Below are 17,727 nucleotides of genomic sequence, written 5' to 3' on the forward strand. Positions count from 1 at the left end.
TAAATGAAACTGTCCTAATATAACCATTCTTTTAAACGATAAATGAGTAAAGATTAAGAAGTTCGTATGCATACTTTTCTATGGAATAGTTTCTTGACGTGAAAAAGAGAGGTTAAATTAATATATCTTATTAATTTGTACTATTCAATTTTTTGCATCATTTTGTTTTAATTAAAAGTCTATTTTGAACCGTAAAAATAATAAATATATGATGGTTAAATTAAGTTTTTTAAGATTTAAATATATTTAATGTTAAATCTATCTATTTTGGATGTGTGAAACAAGTGATTATCTTTTTTAAAAAGTGATTGATATACTTAAATAGAAGAATGTCTTGTATTGTTGCAAAATATAGCAATTAGATCCAAAATAATTAAGTATATGACAACATTTTAACAAAATTGTAAATATAGTAAAATCTGTCAAAGTCTATCAATGATAATAGTCTATCACTTATAAACTATGTTACAAATATTGGCCTATTACTGATAAACTCTAAAAGTCCATCAACAATAGAAATCTATCATAGATAAATTTTGCTATATTTGTATTTTTTTAAAGAATGTTCCTATATACTGTACTTAATTATTATTCCTAAAATTTCTACTAATAAAATGTCAGTTCATCTATTTATTTTATACTAATAAAATTCTTTATGTCGAATGATAACTCGGCTAATTAAGTGAAGGATCATGTTCTACTGAAAAATAAATAAATAAATAACTGCAACATAGTTTATATCTAGGTTTAATAATTTATGCATATGGTAATATTTTGAAAAAAAAATACAAATATAACAAAGTATACTAATCCTCTTAATTGAAGTGGTCTAGGTATATGTGTGTTTATTTGTTATATATACAACTAAAAAAATCAGTTGAAAATGTCAAAGATAATTTGAGGGTATGTTTAATTAAGTAAATTTGTGTAATGGCAACTTTGTAAACTACAAATGGATCTTCCACATTCGTAGGGCTTTAACGACTATTAAGCCATTAGAGGAAATTAAAATTTGTCAAAAACCATGAGGGGATCGAGGAAATCGTGGCAGTATGTCATCGTAAGTCGTTCGTTTTCCGATAATATCGTAATGAATACCGTTTCATCCTCAATCCGATTTGTAGGGCCGTGGTTTAAATTAAGAGTGCTTATTTTTTGCAATATATATACAGTGTGTGTGTGAGTTTTACTCAAACTTATTTTCTATAAAACAAGTGTTGAACTATATATAAATTTGAACAAAAAAAAATTGAAATTGAGAATAAAATGAAATCAATTGTAATTTGTTTGATTGTTCTTAGCTTATTTGGTGGAGGATCCACAGCAACATTGAAAGATTCCCCTATGGATACCAACCATGTGGTTGATGCTCGTAAATTTTGCAGACTTGGTTGTTCCCTTTCTCTCTGCACCAATCTTTCCACACCAGAAAACTTGAGTGAGCTAATTTCTAGTACTCTTGTAGTATGTCTATTTTAATCTTGTAACTCTTTTGGGCTTCTATAATATTGTTCCTTTCACATGGCTTTTTTGATTATATTCATGAATGTCACATTCTAATTGAGTTATTCGGATCCACCTATTGAGTCACATTTTCTTTTCTTTTCAACAAAAAAACAATGAAGTTTTAGGTCGATTGGTGATTCGATGTTTCTTTTTATATTTTAAGCACTAGTACTAGTGTTGGCAAACATTTTCGCAATGAAAATAATTTCATTGAGGAAGACATTGTTTGCTGGCATGCATGGAGCAGAAAATGTCATTAGAGGTTATATATCTTACTCATGACTAACATTCAATTAGAGTAGTATTCATATACAAAATTTTCATCTCGAACTCACAATCAATGAGAGAATAGTAACATTATTAGTATATACTAAAATCTGGTCCCTTTCTTTAATCATTTTCTCTAGTTTTGATGGATGATTATCTTTTTTTTTAATTATTTTATTTTTCTTTATTAAATTGGCAGATATTGAGAAAGTAGACAGTTGTTTTAAGGGATGTGATCAAACGTGCATGAAGTACTGATGCTAAAGAATAGAAGATGAAGTGTCCTGAGAGGAGAAAAGGAACAAGGATTGGCTTTTCAAGATATACCTATCATATATGAATAAACAAAATTCAATGGTGAAAATTAAAACCATTGGCTTAAAAGCATATTATTTCATATTTAAGCATATGTTTTGTTTCGATATAAATGTAGTTTCAAGTTTTTGCATGTAGTTGATTATGAGCAATATGTCAAAAACATCAATGTTTCTCCTTTTAAGCAATACGAGAATGAAGAGTTATGTCACAATTTTTGCCTTAGTATAGATTATGTGTGTGCATTTGTGGTGGAATGGGTGACTAAGGGTTGAATAATCTCACAAACAAATTTTATTTCAAATATTTCTAAGGCACCAAATTATCTTTTCGATGGTTTTGCTGAACTTATCTCGGTCCACATGCACCTTATAATTATTGAACTAAAAATTATCAATACAATCATAATTGTTAATTTTGATAGTATGGGGTTTCATCTCAAAACCAATTGGCTATCTGAGGAGTGACCAATCGACCTTATATGGAGTATGAGTCCCCTTGGTTTTTCCAACGTCTGACTCTCAACTTCTCAAACATGCTCCCTCAAGATGGTACCTCTTTGTGTTCACCTATCTTGGACAGAATATCGTTTGAGTTTACTGGCGCTAATACCATGTTAATTTTGATACTATGGGATTCCATCTCAAAACCAATTGGCTATGTGAGGAGTGACCCATCTACCTTATATGGAATATGAGTCCCCTTGGTTTTTCAAATGTAGAACTCTTAACTTCTCCAACAATAATCATTGTATATTATATATATATATATATATTTGGACAACTAAGGTTGCACGTAATCTTATATATGCCTCCCATTTTTTTAACATAATAAAAGAAGGATATTATAATTTATTTCGAAAAAATAAATTATCACAATATAAACTTTTTATCTCTGAATTGTGTTGTGTGTGTCAACTAGGTGGTTGCTTTATCCTATTGTGATCCATATCCATGCATGCATTTTATGTTGGATTTTTTATATATATTCATTCACTAATTTCTCTTTAAAAAATTAAAACCTAAAGGAAATTCTAGAAACCTACACGCCTACGTATGAATCAAAAGTAAACCTCTATCGTTAGTCTCGCGGCCACCTGATTCCATAGTGTGTTTGTGTGTATTGTCAGTTTGAAATTTTGAGTTTTGATTCCCCCACCCCATTTATTGCTAAAAAATATATGAAACTATTTTCATTTCATTTTTTTAAAAGAAAATATTATAGAGAAAGAAGGAAAGTGTGAAAATAATTAATTTGAATTATCAGAGAACAAGGGAAGGATAGAAATAATTTCATTTTATCCAACAACAATCATGGTTATTTCGTTAAGACGACTTTTTATGTTTCTCCCATGGCCTCAAGGTGTAATGAATCGTTTGTCTTCCAAAATAAGAAATGTTATTTAACATCTCGTGAATGCGACATGTTTCAACCTGAAGACTTAACAAATACTATAGTGTGCAACTAATTTGTAGATAAAATGACAAAAATGAAGAGAAAAGAATTAAGGGAGCTGTTTTTTTTTTCTATTTCTTTTAAATCGATAAGAAAACCATATATTTATAAATTATTTGTATCCATTCAAATCTTCACACATTTGAAAGAAAAACATATCCTTCAATTAATTATAAGCTTTTGGGGTGTCCTTTGAAAAAAAATTTAGATATTCTTTCTAAAATGAAATATTAAAATTGATGAGCAAATGACATAAGAAAACAAAAAAAGTCCTCTAGCCATTACTTACCCAAGACTTTATGCGTTATGCAATTCAAAGAATGAAGCGGTTAATGAACTGTGGAACCATAGCTCCAATGATTGGAATATTAAGCCTAGAAGACCTTTCAATGATAGAGAGATCGCTTTATGGGACAGCATAAAGCCCCTGCTACCGGCCCCCAACCCTTTGAGAGGTATTATAATTAGCACACCAACTTGGATATTAAATGGAAACAAAGGGTACACCATGAATTGGACCGAAAAGGCACTGCAAGATACTCATCAACAACATTACGCTCTTAGGAAAACCTCCAAATATTCCAAATTATTTGGTCCTCGGTTGTGCCGAAAAAATGCAAAATTTTCCTGTTTACTGTATTCCATAGGAAAATTAATACGATGGATGTCATTCAAAAAAAGTGTCCGTCTCCATGTCTGAATCCAAACATGCGTACTTTATGCTATGCAAACAATGAAGAACAAGATCATCTCCTTCTAGATTGCAGAGTCACAAAATCCTTGTCGTAGCCACCTATTTTTATCCTACACATATATATCTTTTTTAAAACACTAATATTAGTAATAATGGCTAAACTTTTTATTTATTTTAAAAAAGGTAAAAAATTACTGATAACATAACATCTCATTTTTATCGTTTTAGAAAATAAAAACAAATCCGTTTATTTTAAATAAAATCTCTTAATATCAAAATATTATTTAGTTTTAAATAAAATATTTTTAAAAACTTATTTCTACTCATTTTAGTAAAAAAATAAGTTAATAAAATCTTTGATTTATTTGTATCATATTATGAAAAAAAGGAAAATCAAATTTAGACAAAAATCTTTTAATATCCATTTAATTTGTTAATTACTTTTTCATAAAATCTAAAAAATATCTCATTTAATTTAATTTATTTATTTTAGGAAAATGAAAATTTATTTTATTAACATAATATCCAATTTTGATTTTATTCTTATTCATTTTCCTAATTTATGGTACACCCCGAGTCTATAAATAGATGTATTTGTCATTTGGAGAGGGGAGAAAGTTTCTAAGAGAGAAAAAAAATTCTTCAGAGATTTATAGCGAATCCTGCGAAAAAAAATTCTGCAAAAGGTAATTTTTTCTTATTTTTTCATTACCTTATTGGCTATGTTTATTTTTTTTACTTTATCTTAAGCAAATCAAATCTCGTGTAAAAATAAACTTAGTTGGAGGTTGCATTTGGTAGGGATTTAATCTCAAGAATATGCACCTCGTACAACAAGTAATTTATTCGAATCAGATAAAGAGAAAGAAAAGAAAATGTAGGAAAATTTTAGAATTTTTTTTTTTACTTTTTTTTTTATCATCATTCAAAAAAAGTTCTTTAGTTTTTTCTTCTCTCTTAAAAAAACAGGGAGAAATAAAACAATTCATTTTCTTATTTATCTGTATTTGAGTACTTTTTTTAATCCCAACTCCTAACCTTTGTTTTCTTTTCTCTAAAATATAGAGAGAAAGAATGAGAATAGAGAAATTTTTATCATTATTATCGTTATTACCATTATTATTATTAATAAAAAATTATTATATTTTATTATATTTTTCTTTTTACTTGTTGTTGTTCTTATTATTGTTATTATCATTATTACTATTTTTATTATGATTATTATTATTATTTCTTTTATGGGGTCGCCACCCCTCTACCATTTTTCTTAATTCATTCCTTTTTTTTATTATTATTTCTTTACCTACTTTATTTATTGTTATTATGTTTCCTTTCTTTTACTTATTCACATTACTATCAATATGCACTTAAATGTAACTCTTTGTATTATAATTGTTTAATGCTTTAAAATCCTTCTAATTTAAAATTCCTTGTTTCTAATGTTATGAATGTTTTATGTTTTTTAAAAACTTTCAAAATTTGACCTATGATTTCATAAGGTTTTCTAAATCATTCATTTCTAAAAACTTATATCGTTTTCCTTAAACAAAACCCTACGACAGAATCTAGGAAATTTGGAAGTCCGATTTTCTAGACTTCTTGAGGTGCGGGATTAATATCTTTGGGTGTTCGAGATTTTTTCTCAAGAAGAAATGAATTTAATCAATGTTTTAAAAAAATCTTTATTCAAAGACTAACCTATGATAAATTTTGAGAAATTGTAATAATTTCTCATTTTCTTAAGGTGTGAAACTTTCCTTCAATATATAGTCTAATTAATATGGAATATTATTTCACTTATTTAATGAGATCATTGTTTCAAATATTGGAGTAATGAGGGGTAAAATAAGACATTAGTTTTAAAATAAATTAAAAAATATTTTCAATTCAAGATTTGAATTTTGGCGACTGTTTTTCTAAATGGGTGTTGTGGGGTGCTAATACCTTTCCCACACACAAATGGCTCCCAAACTCAACTCTATTTTTCGTAGACCATTTTTCAAAAAAATGTTTACTTTATTTCAGTGTCCAATCACACCGTAAAAATGATTGGTAGCGACTCCTAATTTTCTTTTAAAACTAACTCTTTTGAGGAGGTCTGTTGCTCAGCGTCGTCTCGGACACGTGGCGACAGTTGTGGAACAAAATGGCGAGAGCACTTGGAAATTTCTCAAACTTTGAAAACTTTATTACCATATGTAGAACGATATCCAAGCTAAAGCAATTAAGTAGAAGAAATGTCATTAGAATCAACGTGATAGCTGACTTACTTTGGACTGTCTTTATAGAAAGAAACAATAGCATTTTTAAGAAAAAATCAAAATCTATTGTTAACTTATGGGAAGATATATGTAACTTGATAAGAGTTTGGTCTAGGCGTCATTCATCTTGTAACCAATATGATTCTACTACCATTTCTCTTAAGTTTAGAGCTTTGTTAGAATAGGTTGTTGCAGACTTTCCTCTAGCCTTTCAACCTTGTAACTTAACTGTTTGTTAATAGATAATGCTTCTGATTCTAGGATTATCCTAGTTTGGAGGGTACGGTTTCTTCCCTTAAAAAAAGTCATAATATTAGATCATAACTACATGAGCTAGCTTTTCATTTCATACATCAATTGAATAGTGAAAGAAAAGTAATTGTATAACATATAAAAATAGTTGAGATGCCTTGAATTTGTTACGCGGTGCTACAAACAACCAAGTATCAATGCCCCGTTTGTATTCAGAAACCATTCTCTCTTACAACAATTTTTCTCTCTATCTCGTAAATTTAGCTAACACACTATTCGTAAACCACGTATATCTTTGTGTCGATTTTCCATACGTTTTTTGTAATTTTGTAGTTCGTCTTTGATTTCTTTAACAAAAATTGTGACATCTCTCCTTATCTTTTCAATGTGGGTGATTCTCAACTTACTCCAAAATATGTAGCCTATTAGAGTTCACGAGTCCTTGATCGAATATAAATATCTTTTTGTACTAATTGTTACATCAACTTTCTCTATTTATACTAGTCGATCTAATATTGAATTAGTAATAATTTTGGAGAAATATGATGTGGGTGCAGTGATTCAAATCATAAACCCCATGATCGCTTACACACGTCAAATGTCAGTTGAGCTATTTATTTTATACTAATAAAATTCTTTATGTCGAATGATAACTCGGCTAATTAGGTGAAGGATCATGTTCTACTGAAAAATAAATAAATAAATAACTGCAACATAGTTTATATCTAGGTTTAATAATTTATGCATATGGTAATATTTTGAAAAAAAAATACAAATATAACAAAGTATACTAATCCTCTTAATTGAAGTGGTCTAGGTATATGTGTGTTTATTTGTTATATATACAACTAAAAAAATCAGTTGAAAATGTCAAAGATAATTTGAGGGTATGTTTAATTAAGTAAATTTGTGTAATGGCAACTTTGTAAACTACAAATGGATCTTCCACATTCGTAGGGCTTTAACGCTATTAAGCCATTAGAGGAAATTAAAATTTGTCAAAAACCATGAGGGGATCAAGGAAATCGTGGCAGTGTGTCATCGCAAGTCGTTCGTTTTCCGATAATATCGTAATGAATACCGTTTCATCCTCAATCCGATTTGTAGGGCCGTGGTTTAAATTAAGAGTGCTTATTTTTTGCAATATATATACAGTGTGTGTTGTGAGTTTTACTCAAACTTATTTTCTATAAAACAAGTGTTGAACTATATATAAATTTGAACAAAAAAAATTGAAATTGAGAATAAAATGAAATCAATTGTAATTTGTTTGATTGTTCTTAGCTTATTTGGTGGAGGATCCACAGCACATTGAAAGATTCCCCTATGGATACCAACCATGTGGTTGATGCTCGTAAATTTTGCAGACTTGGTTGTTCCCTTTCTCTCTGCACCAATCTTTCCACACCAGAAAACTTGAGTGAGCTAATTTCTAGTACTCTTGTAGTATGTCTATTTTAATCTTGTAACTCTTTTGGGCTTCTGACATCTCAATCTAAATGCTAGTATGAGTGACATCCTTTGGTGTGTTCTTTTCTTCTATGGGCTTCTATAATATTGTTCCTTTCACATGGCTTTTTTGATTATATTATGAATGTCACATTCTAATTGAGTTATTCGGATCCACCTATTGAGTCACATTTTCTTTTCTTTTAACAAAAAAACAATGAAGTTTTAGGTCGATTGGTGATTCAATGTTTCTTTTTATATTTTAAGCACTAGTACTATGTTGGCAAACATTTTCGCAATGAAAATAATTTCGTTGAGGAAGACATTGTTTGCTGGCATGCATGGAGCAGAAATGTCATTAGAGGTTATATATCTTACTCATGACTAACATTCAATTAGAGTAGTATTCATATACAAAATTTTCATCTCGAACTCACAATCAATGAGAGATAGTAACATTATTAGTATATACTAAAATCTGGTCCCTTTCTTTAATCATTTTCTCTAGTTTTGATGGATGATTATCTTTTTTAATTGTTTTATTTTCTTTATTAAATTGGCAGATATTGAGAAAGTAGACAGTTGTTTTAAGGGATGTGATCAAACGTGCATGAAGTACTGATGCTAAAAATAGAAGATGAAGTGTCCTGAGAGGAGAAAAGGAACAAGGATTGGCTTTTCAAGATATACCTATCATATATGAATAAACAAAATTCAATGGTGAAAATTAAAACCATTGGCTTAAAAGCATATTATTTCATATTTAAGCATATGTTTTGTTTCGATATAAATGTAGTTTCAAGTTTTTGCATGTAGTTGATTATGAGCAATATGTCAAAAACATCAATGTTTCTCCTTTTAAGCAATACGAGAATGAAGAGTTATGTCACAATTTTTGCCTTAGTATAGATTATGTGTGTGCATTTGTGGTGGAATGGGTGATTAAGGGTTGAATAATCTCACAAACAAATTTTATTTCAAATATTTCTAAGGCACCAAATTATCTTTTCGATGGTTTTGCTGAACTTAACTCGGTCCACATGCACCTTATAATTATTGAACTAAAATTTATCAATACAATCATAATTGTTAATTTTGATAGTATGGGGTTTCATCTCAAAACCAATTGGCTATCTGAGGAGTGACCAATCGACCTTATATGGAGTATGAGTCCCCTTGGTTTTTCTAACGTCTGACTCTCAACTTCTCTAACATGCTCCCTCAAGATGGTACCTCTTTGGGTTCACCTATCTTGGACAGAATATCGTTTGAGTTTACTGGCCGCTAATACCATGTTAATTTTGATACTATGGGATTCCATCTCAAAACCAATTGGCTATGTGAGGAGTGACCCATCTACCTTATATGGAATATGAGTCCCCTTGGTTTTTCAAATGTAGAACTCTTAACTTCTCCAACAATAATCATTGTATATTATATATATATATATATATATATATATATATATATATATATATATATATATATATATATATTTGGACAACTAAGGTTGCACGTAATCTTATATATGCCTCCCATTTTTTTAACATAATAAAAGAAGGATATTATAATTTATTTCAAAAAAAATAAATGATCACAATATAAACTTTTTATCTCTGAATTGTGTTGTGTGTGTCAACTAGGTGGTTGAGATACCTTGGTGCGCCTAGTGGATCATACATTGTTGTATCTTCTTTCAAAAGAAAAAAAAAAAAAACTTACTTTTAATCTTCTCAAAATTTGATCAGAATTTTTATTTTTGGAAATTAGAAGATATATTTTTGGTCTCTTAGTTTTGGTTTAGTTTTAATTGGAACAAGGTCATAAACAAGGCGTTAGGGGTGTGTCAACTAAGTAGAAATATACGGGAGCACCTTCTTATCCCACGATTTCTAATACTTAATTAAAGAAAATTGGAAGTATAGTCTCTATTTGGTTCCTAGGCTTCAAAATTGAGCTTGATTTCACTTTTAGGTCTTTCAATATTCATTGATTTTGTTGAATAATATACTAGAGTTTGCTTTATCCTATTGTGATCCATATCCATGCATGCATTTTATGTTGGATTTTTCTTCCACATAACCCAAATATCTCTCGACTCCCTCTTCTTCATCCTAAAGAAGTGGGAAGCTGGAGTACGATGGTGGAGATCGATTTTCGTGATTGTGTGTACTCTGCAAATCTCTCACAGAAGATAAATTCTTTATAACAAATTTCCTTCCAATTTTGGGTTCCACAAACCAAATCTCTCTCTCGGATGATAGAAAGGTCTCTAAAGTGGTGGTGCTCCAATAATTTGGTGTTTGACAGATCTAGAGTCATCAACGACGTAAGTGTTCTTTCCTCTTCTCTTCTTTAGATTTTTTAAGAAGCATGCTTAGCTTTCAGGTTATAAAAATTGATTTCAATAATTTGTCAATGTATTTGATATTTTTAAGATTTGAATTAAATTGCATAATTGTCTCTATTATATTGTCTGCTAGGTAGGGCTCTTATCCCCTTCAGGACTGACCCTAGCCCACCCAATGATGAGGCTAAACTAGAGATCCCTATTGTTTCGACATGTCATGACAAGTCAAATTGTGAGGAACACAATTTAACACAGGACTAAAAGAGACGCCTTGTAAGCCCTCATTCCACTCTCCTTTTATTTAATTTAATATTTTTTAAGTTGTAAAAAATAAGTCAAACCCGAGTTTTAAGTCCTCTAAAGGTTAAGCCATCGTGATAAGGAAATTGCAACAAAATTAGTTTAGAATAAGATTTGGAAATTTTATTAAAAGGATTTGAAAAGCATGAAAATAAGGGCAAAAGGTAAGTTAAATTTGAAGTGAGGGGTAGTTTGGTCATTTTCAATATTATTATTAGTTACTAAAAAAGGAAGGAAATGGAGTCTTCTTCTTCGTGAAAAACCGACAACCCCCCTTTTGGAAAATTTCCATATGCTGACTTCCTCCTCTTTTTGTCATCTCTCCCTATTCTCTCTATCGCTCTCTTCCACTCACCTCTCTCTCTTTCGTTGTCTACACGCCACAATCGATAGGCTATGCACCTCTGTTGTTGATACCCATGAACACCACCACCCAGCCACTCTCGTTGTGTTGCTCGATTTGTCAAATGAGAAACGCCACCACCCTGCCACACCACATGTCATCCATGCCAGATTTAGAAACGCAGCACCACCTTTGTTTGGTTTTGTCTAAGTCGCGTCGTCCTCAGTTGCTTCAATAACAACTCACACTACTAGTGTGTGGGTTTTGAATAAATCTCAATTGCAACAATATATATTTCCTCTCACTCGAAGCTTGTTGTTTGTAGTTGGATCTTGAAGTTTTGGGTGAGAGTGACAAAATTGTCGACTTAATATGATTATCATTTTGGAGACAATACCAATTGGGGAGCTGAGAACATAATCACACAAGATGAAATTTACTCATTCTCGACTTTAGGGTAAGTAGAGGAGCGATCCCTTAAATGGTATCTCTAGAGCTTGAACAAAGGGCCTTACTCTCTCTATGACACGAGAGGAATTTTTGTTTATTGGTTGGATCATAAACATGTTGTTCATTAGAGGAGCACCGATATTTAAGGACTAGAGGAAACCTAGGAGTAAAATGATCATTTGACCCAGCCGGTGTTACGAGCACTCGTGAAGGACTAACTTACTGTTATTGGTCTATATCCATGGACACAGAAATATATCTACAGTGAGAAGAGTTCAGCTGTGAGTCTATAGTGGAGTGTACACAAAGTTGACAAATATTGATTAATTTGGTTAATGACTTTAGCCAATTAATCTCATATCGTTGTAGCTTCTGATCTGTAGGTCCATTGGGTCCTATTCCTAGCTTGTAAAAAGCAATGAGATTTATTTATATTGGTTGTACGTAATTTGAAATGTTCAAGTTTACTTTGGGAATTAGTATAATGTATGGTGATACATTATAATATAAAGTCTATATTTTAATCAAACTTTATTATATAAATTTAATTTTTGATATGATTCAAAATTAATTTCTAAGAGATAAAATATTAGGATGAGTCCAAATAGTAATTTAATATGAATTGGATTCTTATTAAAATTATTGGCTATGAAAGAATTTATATTTGAATATGATTCAAATTTAATTTAACTTCAATATAATATATTTAATTTAGTATTAATTAATCCGGGAATTAATTAATAGTTTTATTTTATTTTATTTTATTTAGTTAAATCAATTTAAGAGTATAAGATATTTGAGAGATATTCATTAAATATGATTTAAATGAAATATTGATTAGCTATAATTTAATTAATTAGTTTATTTGAAATTTCTATTAATTTAATCTTTTTTAAATTAATTTAAAAAAGTTTAAATTAATAGAATCTTATGATTTTCTCGTATTCTCTTTAAGGAGAGGGAGTTATAAATATGCAGAAAAAAAAACAGTTTTTCTTAATTAAGCCAATATTTTTGTTTTTTGCAAAAATAGTTTGTCTCTAAACTTTTTTTTATCTCAATTGGTTCCCACAAACCAATTTCATCCCATAGGATAGGAAGGTCTCCGATGGGTGGTGTCCTTTTAGAATTTTTGCAAATTCAGAGGCGTCAAACTACGTAAGTTTACATTCTCTGAAAGGGTCAGTGGTTATCACCAAACATTATTTTCATGACGATTGGAGTCGAATTATGGCTACACTGAAGAGACAAACTAAGATTGAGTTCTCCTACAAACTATTCCACGCAGACAAAGCTCTCTTGACAATGGCTCCTGAACATGCTAAACTACTATATAGCAAACGGTATACAAATGGATGGACCACAGTAGGAAAACATTATGTTATATTTGATAGATGGAACTTTGATGTCCACGACTCACAAACCTTGATTTCAAGCTATGAAGGATAGCGAGAGTGGTGCTAAGGACTTGTGTTTTGAGATATCCCTCATTAATTATTTTGTAAGTGATATCTAGTTTGGTCATAAACTCTAATTGAAACTTTGGAATAGTCTGGATGAGTGTGTAGTGAGACACACTTGCTGTGATGTGGAGTTTAAAGATTGTATATGTATATATAGAAGTGAAATTTTCTTTCTTTTCAGGTTTCGCGCCCAATCCATATTTTAAGGGAGATTGTCACACCCAAACCGTATTGTCACTAAAACACTGAAGTAGGGGGAATAGGATCTGAGTTGGTTACAACCTTGAAATTTTCTCATCGCAACTCTTATCCTCAACTCCTTTTAAACTATCAACACTCAAAACGCAACAGAAATCGCATCGAACACCAAACACATTCAAAGACATTCCTAATGCGAAAAACTAACGCGATCAAGTCGGCCAAAACTTACACTTTATTAATAACAGACGTTTAATTCAATACTATAGAGAAACAACTCTTAACCAAAAGTTACATTAAATAAACTCTTTAAACGCTTAGTAGCTTCCTCATCTTGCCGCAAATCTTTCAGCTTTCTTCATCCACTTAATATTCCTCACGATCTAACAAACTTTTATTTGCATAGAACTCTGATCGCAAATATAAACTCCAAGGCTTCCTCGCAGACTTCTTCTCCACGAAACACTTGGTACTTCCCGCGAAGACCACCCAAAATGCCTAGTCCAACACTTTCAAAACTTTCACTTCTTAACTTACCCAAAGATTCTCTTTTTATCACATAACTTCTTTCACGATTATACTTAACCATAAAAGATTTTATCGCTTAGTCCTTTCCACGGATTTATTCAAACACCAACTTCTTAATACTTTGTCAAATTTACTTCTTATATCCAAATTAGAAATGGGTCTCACACAAAACATGTTGAAAGGACTTGTGTTGGTTTGTGGGGAGAACTTTCACTCTAATAAACCTTTAAGAAAGTAAGAATGATGTCGTCATGTCGCAGGGGAATATCGGTGATCTGAATTCTGAATCCTGGGCCTGGGACGTTACACTGGAATAGTCTGCATGAGTGTGTGTGGTGAGTCACACTTGTTGTGATGTGGAGTCTGAAGATTGAATATGTATATATAGAAGTGAAAATTTCTCCCTTTTCTAGTTTGACACCAAACCCATATTTTATGGGAGATGCTACCAAAATTTTTGTAGGATTTATAATACATATCATATTATCGTTAGTTGAAGTTGAAAATGATTGCTTTCAAAAAGTGTTTTCATGCTACGATCTAATCAAAATATGCTTTAACTCCACCATAATCAAAGTGACCTTTCTTTAAAGGTTAGATGTTCGAGCCTAGTATGTATACTAATCTCTCTCATTGAAAAAGTCATGCAGTATGCTCTAGTTCACTTTAAGGTTGGGAAAAATAATAAGATTTAATTTTATTTGTAGAAATTTTAAAATTGAAAGTTAAAAGAAGAAGCTTTGAATTGTTACACTTTTTTAAAATGGTGCAATCCGAAAATTTTCCAAATAATCACCCAAACTTATTACCACTCTCATCTAAACACGCTTAAATGTGAAGTTTGGATGCATTAATGTTTGTACAACTGCAACCTTTGAATTGTTATACTTTTACAAATATGAAAGCATAAAATTTCACTACACCTCCCTATCCCACTAAAAGAAAGGACCACCAGTTTCTAGAACTTTTATTATTATTCAATAGTTTTTAGGATTTTATTTATTATTATTCAATAAAAGTATGAGGTAGTTATAATTTTGGACAAATGATGCTAAAAATGTTTACATATTTTTTATTAATTTCGTTCGTGAAAATATCCATGCACTATCAGAAGGTTATCTATGTTTAAATTGACTATCTTTACAATTTAGAAAAGAAATATAGTTACGTAAGTCCTATTACCATTAAAAAAAGAATACTATTTTTGCAATGTTCCTTCCTAATATACTTTTATAAGCAATAAATAAATAAAATTGTAAACAGAAAACAACCAAAAACTTTCTTTCTTTCTTCTTTTTATATAAAATTTGGAAACATTATTCCATAATAAAATTTGTCACTGACTTTGAAATTAAGGAAGTCTACCTTAAACTGTTTTGGCAATTATGGAAGACCCATCTATACAAATCTTCCAAATGTTATATTAAAAATGGTGGGTTTCTATCTGATGCATTGCCTAATGGGAGAGTTACAATTTTATATTCTCTCCCAATATTATAAATTAAATATTAAATTATTTGGTGGATATATCAAGCTCCATTTTCTCTGATTTTATTCAACACTCTAAGCATGGCAATTGGAATTTTAAAATTGAAATTTAAGTGAAAATATGTCAAAGCTTAGTGGGAAGAACTATGAGATGACCATGCAATAACATTGTGACATGTGGATTTCCAATATAGCAAATAAGTGGTAGTAAAGAGGGTTGGTGATGTATTCACTAAAACCAAAAATAATCATTCTATTAAATTTTATATTAAAAATTATGCTTATTTAAGAAGCATTCTTCCCCACAACCTCAAAACCACACCAATTAAATTAAGTCTTAACTCACATCCAAATTTGAGAAAAATATGAAGTCAGTTGTTCTAATTTGTTTCATTTTGAGCTTAGTTGCAGGAAGATCCACAGCCTCATTTGGGAAGTGCTACGCCAAGTGCTTTATAGTGTGTGCTATCACACCAGGCATTCCCGTTGGCACTTGTGGGGCAAAATGCTTGGCTGATTGCCTTTTCATTGCTTCTTCCCCTATGGATTTGAATTATATGGACACTCATTACTTTTGTAAACTTGGTTGTGCCACTTCTCGTTGCACCAAATTCAGCACCAAGAAAGACCCTGGTAAGAAACTTTCTAATACTTCCGTTACCACGTATTCTAGTTATACAAATGTTTATAGAGAGACATTTAGATTTTTCATCGTTTGATTTTAAATGTTGTTGACCGTAAAAGTCACATTAATGTATGTAAATAATTTTCTATACTATTATATTCTATTAGGGAATTAATGTTTTCAACCCAAATCCTTATAATTTATGCTTTAAGCATTATGATGGTTGGCAAAAGGTCTCTCCCGATAAAAATTCATTAGAAGACCATTTTGCTGATCTCGAGCAAAACGTCATAAAAGGTTATCTTGTTGTGAGTGACAGTCAATAAGATTGGTAGTATTTATATTAAATTTTTATCTCATTATTTTTAGAGTTTTGATGGATGTTTTTAATCATGTTGGATTTTCTTTTAATGAACTTGACAGCCGAAAAGAAAGTAGAAAGCTGTGTGAACACATGTGATCAAACATGCACAAAAGCTTAAGAAGCAAAAAAGATGAAAGGAGAAGGAGCTGGGATTGGCTTCAATGAATAAACAAAAATCAGTGGTTAAAAAAAACATTGGTTTAAAAGTCATATTCCAGATTTAAGCATATATATATATATTTATAGTCCCAAGTTTGTGCATGTAGTTAATTATGGTCAATATGAAAAAAAAAAAAAAGGTGTGGCTTTTTCTATAATTATATGAGAAAATGGTGTGTTATGTCAAAGACTTTTACCTATGCCTATTCATATGATTAATTACATATTTAAGTGTGTGTTTGAGGTGGTGGTGTGAGTAAGAGATATATAATTAATAATCTCAATATCATATACATTATTTATTCGGTTAAAATCCTAAAAGAATTAATCTATGTAACCTTAATAAACTTAAAAAGTAGTAATCTTTGATCACCTACACCAACAATAAGATTACCTACACCAACAAAATATAGTCATTACTTCCTAAAAAAAGACGGAGTTAATTTTTTTTATATGATAGTTACAAATTTAGCAATTAGATTCAAAATAATTAAGTATATAACAAAATCTTAAAAATTTACATAAATAACAAAATTTGTCAAATTCAATCAATGATAGAAGTCTATCACCGATAGACTATATTGTAAATATTGGTATATCATTGATAGACCATAACAAGTCTATCAGCGATACAAGTCTATCAATGATACAAGTCTATCAACAATAGTTTTGCTATATTTGTAATTTTTTTTTAAATGTTGTTATATCCTTAAATGGTTAACCATTACAATTACCCTTTTTTTATTAAAATATTATACAAAATCTATTTTGGTCGTTTGTCAAGGAAGTAGTTGAAATGTGCATGCATACTTGATCTATATATCTCCCTCTCATATATACATTTCTTCAAATCTATTTGGGTTTGTCAATAGAGTATATTGGTACAAATCGTGAACCTCATGAATACTAACACATATTACATATTATATATCAGTTGAGTTATGTCCGTTTTATTGTGTTTTATATTAATAAAAAAAAATTGTCGAAAGATAACTCAACTAATTAGGTGAAGGATTATGTTTTCCTCTCAAATAAATAATTGCAATAAATATCACTTTTAAGTTTAATAATTTAGGTGGGTAGTAATATTTTAAACAAATATAGCAAAATATACTTCTTTTAATTGATGTGGTCTAGGTTATCATTAATGTGAACTGTATATGTGTCTCTATTTGTTATATTTACTACTAAAAAAAATCAGTTGAAAATGTAAAGATAACTTAAGGGTATGTTTAAGGCCGAAAAAAATATGTCCGGGAG

General features: G+C 30.1%; 3 long non-coding RNA genes across 3 annotated transcripts; all 3 read left to right on the plus strand.

Annotated features, from left to right (window-relative positions):
- The first annotated feature begins 1,183 nt into the window (after positions 1–1,183).
- LOC116405228 lies at positions 1,184–2,316 on the plus strand. Its single transcript, XR_004218391.1, has 2 exons — positions 1,184–1,438; positions 1,973–2,316. It is a non-coding gene; the product is annotated as an uncharacterized LOC116405228 (long non-coding RNA).
- Positions 2,317–7,952: 5,636 nt separating this feature from the next.
- LOC116405285 lies at positions 7,953–9,105 on the plus strand. The gene is made up of 2 exons (XR_004218440.1): positions 7,953–8,170; positions 8,763–9,105. It is a non-coding gene; the product is annotated as an uncharacterized LOC116405285 (long non-coding RNA).
- A 6,527-nt stretch (positions 9,106–15,632) lies between these two features.
- Positions 15,633–16,698, plus strand: LOC105436200. Its single transcript, XR_970143.2, has 2 exons — positions 15,633–15,952; positions 16,368–16,698. It is a non-coding gene; the product is annotated as an uncharacterized LOC105436200 (long non-coding RNA).
- The last annotated feature ends 1,029 nt before the right edge of the window (positions 16,699–17,727 follow it).

Source organism: Cucumis sativus, chromosome 7 (genome assembly GCF_000004075.3).
Source record: "Cucumis sativus cultivar 9930 chromosome 7, Cucumber_9930_V3, whole genome shotgun sequence".
Lineage (NCBI taxonomy): Eukaryota > Viridiplantae > Streptophyta > Magnoliopsida > Cucurbitales > Cucurbitaceae > Cucumis > Cucumis sativus.